Genomic DNA, 13,445 nt, shown 5'->3' on the forward strand with positions numbered 1-13,445 from the left:
ACTTCATAAAACAAATTAAAAGATGTTTAGTAAATCTTTTGTAAAAATCACCAACAAAAGGTAAAATGCAACATTGATTACCCAGACCTATCATCACAAGGACACATGCTATATTTGAGATTTCTCTGAAAACCCAATGGAACGCAGAGTAGATACTTAATTGAATTTGCCCTGAAGAAAAACAGAAAACAAAGGGGTATATTATCAACAACTAGCGATAATTTTTGTCTCTAACTTGTTTAGAGACAAAAATTATCGCCGCACATCGGCGATTTTTATCGCAGATAAACCTTGCTATTAGCAAGGTTTATCGCAAATGCGATAAAAAACGCCCGCAATGCATGAATATCGCTGAAAAGTCAGCGATATTCATGCATTATCGAGCAAATGCTCTTAGCCAAGTTATCCACCTCCCATTGGATAACATGGCTAAGAACTGCTCAGGGCAGGTGTTAGCTTTTGGAGATATTCGCCCTTAGCGCAAATATCTCCAAAAGTTGGTAATAGGAGATAGCGATGTTAGCGACTGTTTCCAGTCGCTAACATCTTGGCACGCCCACTTTGCATATCATTAGTGATAAATATCACTGACATGCAAAGTGGGGCCCATGATGGTCGCTATCTCCTATTAGCTGTCGCTAACTGGTGTTAGCGACAGCTTGGTAATAGGGAGATAATTTTATCTCCGCTTTCTTGGCTTTTAAAGCCAAAAAAGTGGAGATAAAACCCCTTGATAATATACCCCCGAGTTCCCAGTGCCTACAAGTATTAAACAAGTAGCTGGTTAGAGAACTGACAGGGCCTAAATGCAGGTAAGCTGCAACAGTGGGTTTTAGCACTCCCAAATTAAGCCTGTTTGTTCGGGCTGGGCTAATAACAACCCATTGCAAATGCTTTATATTTAGGCTGGCATAAGGAAGGCTTGAATTAGCCTGATCTCTTGAACTGAGGGGTATATTATCAAGGGGTTTTATCTCCGCTTTTTTGGCTTTAAAAGCCAAGAAAGCGGAGATAAAATTATCTCCCTATTACCAAGCTGTCGCTAACACCAGTTAGCGACAGCTAATAGGAGATAGCGACCATCATGGGCCCCACTTTGCACGTCAGTGATATTTATCACTAATGATATGCAAAGTGGGCGTGCCAAGATGTTAGCGACTGGAAACAGTCGCTAACATCGCTATCTCCTATTACCAACTTTTGGAGATATTTGCGCTAAGGGCGAAGATCTCCAAAATCTAACACCTGCCCTGAGCAGTTCTTAGCCATGTTAACCAATGGGAGGTGGATCACATGGCTAGGAGCATTTGCTCGATAATGCATGAATATCGCTGACTTTTCTGCGATATTCATGCATTGCGGGCGTTTTTTATCGCATTTGCGATAAACCTTGCTAATAGCAAGGTTTATCTGCGATAAAAATCGCCGATGTGCGGCGATAATTTTTGTCTCTAAACAAGTTAGAGACAAAAATTATCGCTAGTTGTTGATAATATACCCCTGAGTTCTTTACGTAGGCTATCCACGGGATGGAGAGGCGTTTATCTCAAGCGAGACAATCACTAATAATATTCCTTGAAACAGATGCCTCGTCCGTTTTCCAGATGGATAACCACAGCAGCATTGGGTCTGTTATAATACTGTCACTCAGATAGTTTAAACCCAGCTCCCTGTAACAAATAAAATGAGAGGAGGATAGGGTAACAGACAGAATTTTTCTACAAAAACAATTTTCCTGTATTCCTGCTCAGTCTGCAATGTCCTAGTTCTCTCCCCCGTAGGATGCCACAGGAACACTCCGAGCAGTATATATTGTAGCAGTGGAGAACGTGCCTGTCCCTCTGGTGGATATGGGAAACTGAGTAGTGAGCTGACTGGCCTGGATAACTTCGTCCTGAAATGAGTGATGTTTGGTAACCATGAATCTGCTGCATGGAAAGTAACATCCAAATCGGAAAATGTGCTTAGCAAACAATTTGTGCCCACTACAAAGAGTGAAAGCCAGGTACGCTTTGGGTTGCACACCAAAAAAAACAATTTAGAGAATTTACTCTACAGGCCACGGCATCCATAAAGTGTACAGATGGGAACCCGCAAACACAGTGCTTTTGTGGTGGGAGCTATTAGTAACTCTGGGCTTAGGACTACGCTACGCTCGCGTAGTTTGTGAAACTACGCGTTACGTGAATTTCAAGTAGCACAGTGCAAAAACGCATAGTGTAGCGTAGAAGGCATTTTTTGCTTGCTCACGGACCTCATTGTTAAGTTGGGGACCACGAGCGAACACAATGACATGCCGGCTAGACTTTTTCCGCGTTCGCGATCAGCAACATCAAGTTGCCGATCACGAGCGTGGAAAATAAACCTCCCGGCTCCATTTTCAAGGCGGGGAGGCCAGGTTTCTCATTGCGAGTGGTCGCATATGCTTGCGACCGATCGTGATGAGAAACTACCAGTCCGCGTTGAGATAGCTGCCGCTTGAGTACAAATCTATTTGAGCGGCAGAAAATGACCACTTGCACTGTGCAAGATGCAGTTTGCACTGATTTCACAATGGGGACAAGCCTCCAGCACTGTGCAATCAGTGCGAACAGCATCTTGCACAGTGCACTACATAGTTCGCGTAGCTATGCTTAGCTTGCGAAGTACACAGTGCACTTCGCGTAGCTGTGCGTAGCACTACTACGCAAACTAGGCCCAGGGTTAGCTATTAGCATGGCATCTTAGGCGTATAGCAGCGCTGGGAGGGGAGTGCGATTTACCTTGGAGACATCAGAAGTGCAAGAAATTAAGTGAGGGCTGAGCTTACTGATATACAAAATAAACAATAAAGGGACAAGAAAACACCCTTGCCGCACCTTGTGACCAATGTTAATTTTTTTAGAAACTTCACCATTTTATCATATGGCCTTCATATTCTCATGCACGAAAGCTAAGAAATGAATAAGTGCCACTTCCATCCCCAATGACAATAAAAGCTGCCACAACTTAGGGTGATTGACACAATCAAATGACATGGACAGATCCATGAAGGCAAGATATAAAAGGTGTTTGCTTTGATATTGTGTATTTGACTAAGATCAAATTTAAGTTCAAGCATTGCTCTATAGTGCCTATGCAGTTTTGAAAGCCACACTGGCAAGTATTTATGTTTTCTTTTTTTCGCAGCCCACTCCTTGTTCCTATTGTGTAGTACTCTTCCTAAAATTTTAACCGCAGTATCAATCAATGAGACGGGACGGTAGCACTTTGATCAGTTGCCCTTCAAAAAATGTGAACAATAATTAACGTGGCCTAGGAATTCAATACTACTGAATGTTTAGGATTATTAAAAACAATGTCAAAAGTTTGATGTTACATTTATTCAAATCAATAGGGACCCCGTCCAGACCAGGTTCCTTTCCACCAGCACTCTGTTGAGTAGCGCTAACAATTTCCCCTAAAGTGACCTATATATCGAGATAGTTATTATCCTTCAGGATGAGCTGTGGTTCTGTTTCAGAGGCAGAGTACTTTTTGGAAGAATGTGCCTCAAACTACTCGCTAGTGAAGACAACCAATTGAGATCACAGTGTGATTAGCAGTTCTCATGGCTGACACAGCATTCCAAAAGTACTTACTGTCTTTCTTGGATGCTGCATAAACCAATGTGTCCCACTGCTGGGAGATGACCTCCTTTGCAGTTGCTGTTTTATACTGTTTCCAAGATACGGCCACTGAAAAGGGATCCCTATGATTAGCCATAAGGGCCCTATGCAGTGATTGGTTTGCTGGCGAGCATTCAGGTTTAAACCATTTTGTTGCTGTGTGGGCCAGTTTAAAAAGATTTGATAGAGATATTTTAATACTTGAACCAAAAAGCACAAAAGAACTGGCTATTGTCTCATTTTCGCCCGCATTTACCAAACAACTGAGAACCAACCCCTGATTCCTCATTTGCTATTCATCCTCAAAATTGGGTCAGATTAGAAAGTTTCCATATCATTCTGGGACTTTCAGTAGAAGGCTGTACTTTTCAATCCCGGCACCAATATTTTGCCCTGGTTGACACAGTCAGGGCCTGATTACGATCTTGGCAGAAAGGGTTACTCCATGACAAATGTGGCGGATATCCCGGCCCCAGAAATTACAATTCCATCACATCCTATGGAACTTGTAATATGGTGGATAGGCTATGTTTGTGATGGAATATCCTATTTGGCAAGATCATAATGAGAAAAGAACAATTAGTGGACAGAATGCAGAACAGAGATCTGGGCCTAAATCCATCGTTTTTTGCTCACCATGGCATTCCAGTTTGGACCCAGCCATATGCGAATCAGTCTTGACCCTGCGCCCAATGAGAACAGTCCAGCCCGAACTGCCAGGCAGGGTCTCCCTTGACTGGAAACAAGCCTCCTAGGACCAGTTTCAGCTGTTACTTTCATGCTTGACAGATAGTTCTTGGGGTGAGTTAATTCTCATTGGACTGGGTAGCATTGGGCAATTGTCTGTATTGGCCAATGAGGTTGTGGAGCAACTATGAGCATTGTTAGAGCTGGGGATTTTCACCTCATTGTCAGTCCTAGATGCCCCAAATAATGTAGGTCCACATGGCCATTATGAATACTGAAGCTACAGCCTGTTTCGTCTGTTGTGATGACCCCCATAGCTCTCTCAAGTATGTTACCTATACGTATAATTCTGCAAGGTGCTGTAGCACATCCATTTGGCTTGTGCTTGCCCATGATGTGTAGTAAATGAAGGACTCACCCAAGGCAGTCAAAAATAAAGTGACAGTTAAAAAGTCCTCGAAAGAGAGTGGGCCGAGCCCAGCCTCGTCTGGCCCCGGGTAGATGCAGATGAGCCTCTTCTTGGCCTGGTCTTCAACTGGGCATGTCCCGCATTGCAAGCCCAGGCTGGGCACTATATAGCACTGGTGAAACACAGCAGTAGGTGCGGGTTATTGAGAGGGCCACAAGGACTCCTGCGATGTGTAGTCCTGGTGAAAACACTCCCATGCCGCGCGTCTAGGCAATGACCTATGTAGTGCTGGTGTATGACAACAGCAGGTGTGAGTAGTTGAGAGGGCTGGTTCCTTGGCCTCACGGACTCCTGGAACACATAATCCCATTGAAAACACTCCTGTGATGCGGGTACGGGTAAAGCGCCATATAGCACTGGTGTAAGGCAGCAGCAGGTGCAGGTGGTTGACAGAGCCACCTCTGTAGCTCCACAGACTCCTGGGATGCATAGTTCCACACTCCAAAAGATGCTGAATGCCAGTATGGATTTTAGTGTTATCAGTTGTCAATTTTTCAAAAATATAATGCAACAAAGAACAAAATCTTTTTTCTCCATTCTCCATAATTTGACGATGAAGATTTTCTAGAAAAAACACGACATTCACAATTACATTAGCATAGCAGTTAGCTACCTGAACTATTTTCTAACTGGTATCCTACAATATCATCAACAGCGTCCATTTTCATTTTCATTGCAGCCTCAATATTCTCTTGAATTGTTTTCGTCCTTCCAACCTCATTAGAGTTTTTCTTTTTGGACATAGTACACGCTTTCCATATATGGGATATTCACCTAAGTTAGGTGCATACGGTCTTCTTAACCGATTATACTCTCCTACACAATTTGCATCTGCACTAACCTTTTTCTCATCAAAATCAATCAAATACAATGCAGATAAGATATTGTTCTTAATCGAGACAATGCAACATATACCATACACTCTTTAAACACTGTACTTCCAATGTTTACCAAAGCACTGTCTACACTTAAACCTTGAGATTTATGAATGGTCACTGCATATGCTAAAGAAAGAGGAAACTGTTTTCTACGAATATACAAGTCTTTAACAAGTTAAAAATGAACAGCACAATGTCCAATCTGTTCTACCTCTTCAATCTGATCAAATTTAATCTTCAAGAATTCAATTCCATCTATGTTTAGCTAATTAACAAAATAAACAACTTCTCCCATTGCTCCATTTACTAAACCTTTTTCAACATCCAAATTACCCCGTAAAATTACCCGACAGTTTTCACATACATATAAATTCTTTTCTAAACCAGCAGTCTCAGATGTATACTTTGCCAAAGAATCCAATTTTGATTTGAATTTTTCTGACAGAATATTATTAATTCCTTTGTATTCTATTTTATTTATGGCTTCCATTTTCATTATTTATTGTTTTTCCAGCTTTAAAAGTTCTTGATTGAATGTAGAACACTATAAAACACTATTGCAGTGTTGGCATTAGGCAAATTATAGACTTTTTTCTCCAATTTTTTTGTACATTATTTCAGGACCAACATTTTCATTTGGAAACAAGTTTGTAAGTAGCCGACTTTGGACTGGGAAGCTCTTTACCATGTTTTGTCAAAACACCAATTCTTATATCTCGAAGAATGCTTCTATTATGCTCATCACTTGATTGTAGCATATTCCTAATAAGTTCTTTAGATTCAAAATGAATCCAAATGTTGACATTTCCCATACTTCCCAAACATTTCCCAGTGTCTTCATGCAAATGTGTTTTAGAAACTGGTTGCCCTTTTACAGGAGTAAGTTGTAGTAGGTCACCAAATACAATTACACGTTTTCCTCCAAATAAAACATCATTATCTGTTTTTAAAATCTGCTGCATTCTTAAATGTACAAAGGCAAGCATTCATTTTGAGATCATGCTAACCTCATCAATGATCAGAAGTTTCATTTTCTTTAGTTCTCTTGAAACTACATAACAAGCTTCTCCAGATAGCTTGTGATATTCTAACTTATTTTCATGTTCAATTGGTAGCATCAGTAAACAATGTAATGTGAAGTTGTGTGCTGCTAACCCAGATGGAGTGGTTAGAGCACAAGATATAATGTGATTCAGTGGTTTTCTGTAGATAGCTGGTCAAAACTTTAATTAAGAAACTTTTTCTTGTACCAGCTTGACCCCTGATATACATTCAAATAGGTTTAAATGATGTGCAGTTGCATTCTTTTTTTTCATGAAGTAAACCATGGTCTATCTGTTGTGTAACTTGCTGATATATTTCTTTCTGTTCAATATTTAGTTGTTCTTCCAAGTTTCCCAACTCAATAATATCCTGTTGTTCTTGTTGCTTTGCCATTTCTACTTCACTCTTGGCTATTGCTGCTTCATTTTCAAGAATTGGTTCTCCTAGTGGATTTTGACTCAGTGCAGAAGAACTTAGAGTATCTTGAAAACTGTCTCTAGCAATTTCTGCCGCAATAGAAGCTTCTTGTTCAATCTCGTCATTCAACATTTGTAGAGAATTTGGAAAAACTGTGCATTCCATGCTATCTTTACATGCATTAAAAAAATCTTCATAGCACTCAAACCTCCAAGTAATTCCATTTCAGTACGCCAATGGCTTGAAGAGTTGCTAAAGTGCTAAATAGAAAAATTCCCTTTTGTCTGCAGCATCACAACTGAGTTTTCTGTGATTAATAAGATTTCCTTTGGTATGTTTTACCAAACATCCATCACAACCAATTACTGCATATTTTTCTTCATTTATATTTTTTGTAAAGTTTCTTTTAAAGCTGTAATATTGCAGTACTTCGTAGAGACATATGTTTTCCCAATGTGGACTTCTTTTAGGATAGAACGTATCCAACATGTTTGCTTTAACAATATCTGTACTTTCCGGTTCATTTAATGCTAAGTATTCAATTTCTTGTACAGATTTCAATACTCGATTTTGTGTTGCAGCAAGACCTAGACTTACCCAAATGATTTGTCTTGATTTTGAATATAAACTTGCAGATGTCAACTGATCCAAAAATTCGTATGATCCAATCTCTCGATGAGCAAGCATCTTCAAACTAAAACTGTACAATTTGTTACTAAGAGTTTTCTCTTGTGAAATTTCTTCCCACATTTCTTTCAGCTCCATCTTTTCAGATTTTGTTATGTATGACATAAAATAGCGAGCAACAGCAATTGAATTATCTGCAACATACTGAATATCCATATTTGCATTCCACATCGCCAAAATCACTTGATTGTAATTATTAATATACTTCTTCACTTCTTTTAATATTGTAAGAATTCTTTGAGAATTTTTGAGTTATAGTATAGCCTCACTGCTGACATGAAACTGTTGACTCTTCCTTTGGAAATGACTGGACGTTGAAATCCAAAATGACATTTTGTATAACATTTTTCCTTTGACTTGTACTTCTGTCGACTATATTTCCCACATCAAGGAGTTTAAAACCGTAAAACTTGTTGTCTTAAGGTATATTCTTCTCCTGTTTTTGGAATACCACATGTAACATAGTCTTCAATGAAAGAGTAAGCAGTCTCATCAGAATCAGTTCCAAATTTAGGTGCATCCTTGATCCATAATAGCATATGTATATGAGGAGCATCTCTGGCTTGGTACTCCTTTCTCCAAAAGAAATGAATAACTTCTCCAAGAGGTGGGTTATTTTTATTGCAGATAAAATACATCATAGCTTGAAACCTATGATTAAAATATCTGCACACATTTACAGGATCCAAGGAACACAGTTCTCCAGCTGTCATGAGTTCAATGTTTTGAATATTTGAATTTGCTTCTCGTAAAAATTCAAGTAAATCGTCCCAGCATGGGAGCGTATTCAGCACAGCTTAGCATAAAAAAACATGTAGGGGTTCACAAGGTCCTTAACATACATTTAAGTTCTCCATGACAATGATACCAATACTCATTAGTCCCACGTTGACACGCCACTAAATTAACCAATTAAGATTCTAAATGATTGTCTCTTTGTTGTACTTTGTACATGAATTCCTTTGCAGAAACATGTTGAAGGTGAACTCCTGTTTTTATTATGTGGTTCATTGCATATGAAAGTCCAGACAAGTTACTTTCAAATAAAAGATGAAATATATATGGAATACATTGTCGAAATCTTGGCTCTTCTGAGTACAATCTGGTTGTACGATATTCTGAAGCTGGAATCTGCACAGGTCGTTCATCGTATCGTCCACCTTTTCCAGTGGGCATGAGCTGTGAAAACAACAGGCTTTTAAACTTCTTTCCCAAACACTCATAGGAGTTCCCTCTGCTTTCTTCATTTGGAATAATTCAAAAGTATTTCTAATCACTTCCTTTGAATGTAAAGGATGTACACTAAAATGTAATATAATTTCTTCACTCCTGGAGATGTCCACTTTTTCGATTTGGCCAGTTGAAATTTCGCTATCATCTTCTAAAACTAATTCTTCTTCTTCCAGATATACATTTTTTGTAATAAATATTGTTTTTTATGAACTATAACGTAGCCTTTTGAACTTTGGTGACAGCTACTAACTCTTGCCATATTTTCTGACTCTTTGTTGGAACACCATTAACTAGAATACCTACAGGTTCAGTTTCCTCTCTCTCTGCACAAATAGTTTCAATATTTTTCTTTAAATCTAAAGGTAAATACACAACTCTTCCTTTTAATCCTCTTTATAAATCTGATGGAGGCAGCTTATCTGTTTTAGGCTTATACGAACAACAGCCTGAAACGGATGCACAGATTGAATCAGAATGGACTCAAGTATATTTAAATCTACCAGTTCTGGAGGAATAGCTACCAACTCTAGGTTATTATTTACAGCTCTAGCTGGCATTTTGTTCTCTTCTAATTTGCTGTAACAATATATACAAATACTTTGATCACTACCCAACTGAAAAATACCTTCCACTCATCAAATAAGCACCAAATTCCTGCCGCTAATCATCGTTTTCCTTTTCAATTTTTAAATACAGATCAACATTCCTAGTTTGTTATCTATAGTGAGTACCTCGACAACAAATACACACTTTGGGGCTCATTAGGATGGCGGACGGAAGAGCCACCGCGGCCCTGGAGTAGGCGGAAAAAGCCCTTTCCGTGTCCGCCAGCCGCGGATACTCCGTCCGCCATATCAGGATAGGAAAACGTGTCAAGTTTCCGTCCGCGACGGAAAAGGACGCACCGCCGCCGAACTACACACGACCACGTGGCGGACGGAACAATCCCGGAGGCCCCGCCGTACGTACTGACGTCTAAGACCGTCCCCCAAATCAAGATGGCGGAAACTCCACATAAAACCGCAGCGGAAAAACAACCTGACTGAACACGACGGAATCCACACAGCGAACATAGGTGACATAGCAGAGATACCCACCGCAAGCTGACCACCACCATGGACCCAGCGCTACACGCTTTCCCGATGCTCTTCGCGATCCACCACGTCCTAGTCATGGCCCACTATGGACGACGACGCAGGTAAGGCACAAACCATTGGCTGTCTGGAGGGGAATACCAGCAAGGGACGTGACGTAGGGAGGGGGAGTGTCATGTTACCGAAACCACTGATGAGAAGCATATACGAATACACATTTGTAGTACGCAAGCAGGAATGACAACGACAGACCACGAGACTTGATAGACTACCTTTATTGTACAAAATAGGGGAATAATCACAGTGTATGCGTGAGCATGGGCAAAGTGGGCACCAGAGCAGCGACATCATAGGCAGGTAACGAGAGGGCAGAATGCAGTATCAGAGCATCAACAGGGCATTGTAGAGTACAGAGCAGGTACATCATAGGCAGGTAACGAGAGGGCAGTATGCAGTATCAGAGCATCAACAGGGCATTGTAGAGTACAGAGCAGGTACATCATAGGCAGGTAACGAGAGGGCAGAATGCAGTATCAGAGCACCAACAGGGCAGTGTGGCCAACAGAGCAGGTACATCAGAGGCAGGTAACGAGAGGGCAGAATGCAGTATCAGAGCACCAACAGGGCAGTGTGGCCAACAGAGCAGGTACATCAGAGGCAGGTAACGAGAGGGCAGTATGCAGTATCAGAGCATCAACAGGGCATTGTAGAGTACAGAGCAGGTACATCATAGGCAGGTAACGAGAGGGCAGAATGCAGTATCAGAGCACCAACAGGGCAGTGTGGCCAACAGAGCAGGTACATCAGAGGCAACATATGAGAGGGGCAAAGTGCATCAACAGTCCATTGCACAGAACAGCTCCATCAGAGGCAGCACGTGAGAGGGGCCAAGTGCATCAACAGTCCATTGCACAGAACAGCTCCATCAGAGGCAGCACGTGAGAGGGGCCAAGTGCATCAACAGTCCATTGCACAGAACAGCTCCATCAGAGGCAGCACGTGAGAGGGGCCAAGTGCATCAACAGTCCATTGCACAGAACAGCTCCATCAGAGGCAGCACGTGAGAGGGGCCAAGTGCATCAACAGTCCATTGCACAGAACAGCTCCATCAGAGGCAGCACGTGAGAGGGGCCAAGTGCATCAACAGTCCATTGCACAGAACAGCTCCATCAGAGGCAGCACGTGAGAGTGCAGAATGCAGTAACAGAGCATCAACAGGGCAATGCGCAGTACAGAGCAGGTACATCATAGGCAGGTAACGAGAGGGCAGAATGCAGTATCAGAGCACCAACAGGGCAGTGTGGCCAACAGAGCAGGTACATCAGAGGCAACATATGAGAGGGGCAAAGTGCATCAACAGTCCATTGCACAGAACAGCTCCATCAGAGGCAGCACGTGAGAGTGCAGAATGCAGTAACAGAGCATCAACAGGGCATTGTAGAGTACAGAGCAGGTACATCATAGGCAGGTAACGAGAGGGCAGTATGCAGTATCAGAGCATCAACAGGGCATTGTAGAGTACAGAGCAGGAACATCATAGGCTGCACAAGTACGTGTCCCTACCAACCCGTCACAGGAACCACAAGAGTGCCACGCAGTTCTCAATGGACACACCATGTGAAATAACATTTGAGTGAAGTGTTCAGCACCTCACATCACAGAATCAGGGGGACTGCGTGAACTACCTGCCTCGGACACACTGGCAGCACCAGCAACAGGAGTGTGAGACACAGCCACAGCCCGAGTGACACACACATGGGCCACGGACCCAGACACACTGGCAGCACCAGCAACAGGAGTGTGAGACACAGCCACAGCCCGAGTGACACACACATGGGCCACGGACCCAGACACACTGGCAGCACCAGCAACAGGAGTGTGAGACACAGCCACAGCCCGAGTGACACACACATGGGCCACGGACCCAGACACACTGGCAGCACCAGCAACAGGAGTGTGAGACACAGCCACAGCCCGAGTGACACACACATGGGCCACGGACCCAGACACACTGGCAGCACCAGCAACAGGAGTGTGAGACACAGCCACAGCCCGAGTGACACACACATGGGCCACGGACCCAGACACACTGGCAGCACCAGCAACAGGAGTGTGAGACACAGCCACAGATGTAGTCACTGACACGTGAGCCACTGACCCAGACAGACTGCCAGCACCAGAAACAGGAGTGTGCAACACAGCCACAGATCTTCTAACTGACACGTGAGCCATAGACCCAGATACACTGCCAGGACCTGCAACAGGAGAGGGCACAACTGACACTGTGCCACCATGTGATACATGAGAGTCAACTGCACCAGCGCCACTGTGACAACTGAAATGATGAGCCACAGGGCTGTATGGGCCTGGAGGCAGGGTGGGCCTGGGAGCTGGGGATAGCTGACCTAGAGCCAAATCGGGGTTGGCAGGTGTCAATGGTGTGTGTCTGCGTTTCTTAGGGATGTGTGTGTGCACCCTGGACAGGACAGGACTGCCAAGTGGTGGGGACGCCAAACAATCACCACCCACCATAGGTGGAGCATCTGCTGCCGGGGATCTGGTTTCTGGGGACGTGCTGGAGCCTGCTTATCGTTTGCTCTGTGCCTGCCGCCTGGACTCGGAATCATGTGTAATGGGGGATGCAACAACAGGGGACACCCTCCTCTGCTTCTGACTGGCCTGGATGGGAGTGGGGGTATGGGGGGACTCCGCGGCGGAGACATCAGTTTGGCGGTTAGTAGAAAACATCAGCCTCAGTGTAGCCAGGGGTGAAGTATGCCTGTCCTTGATTGCGCCATTGTCCATGCTAGATGCCTTGTCCGTAGGATGTGCCTTATCCTTAGGTGGAGTGTTGTCTCTGGATGTAGCCTGTGCCCTGGTCGCCGCCCTGTTCCTGCCAGCAGACTTGTCGTCTGTGGTGCACCTGTCTCCAGTAGACACCTGCTCTCTGTGTGTGTCCCTGCCCTTGGGAGATGGACCTTGATTTGCTGTGGGCCTGCCCTTGGGAGTCTCCCTGCTCCTAGGAGGTGCCTTTGTCTTGTCACTGTCCCTGGGAGTGTCCCTTTCCTCTGCTGTGGGCCTGCCCTTGGGAGTCTCCCTGCTCTTAGGAGGTGCCTTTGTCTTGTCACTGTCCCTGGGAGTGTCCCTTTCCACTGCTGTGGGCCTGCCCTTGGGAGTCTCCCTTCTCTTAGGAGGTGCCTTTGTCTTGTCACTGTCCCTGGGAGTGTCCCTTTCCTCTGCTGTGGGCCTGCCCTTGGGAGTCTCCCTGCTCTTAGGAGGTGCCTTTGTC

Source organism: Lissotriton helveticus, chromosome 4_1 (assembly GCF_964261635.1).
Source record: "Lissotriton helveticus chromosome 4_1, aLisHel1.1, whole genome shotgun sequence".
NCBI lineage: Eukaryota > Metazoa > Chordata > Amphibia > Caudata > Salamandridae > Lissotriton > Lissotriton helveticus.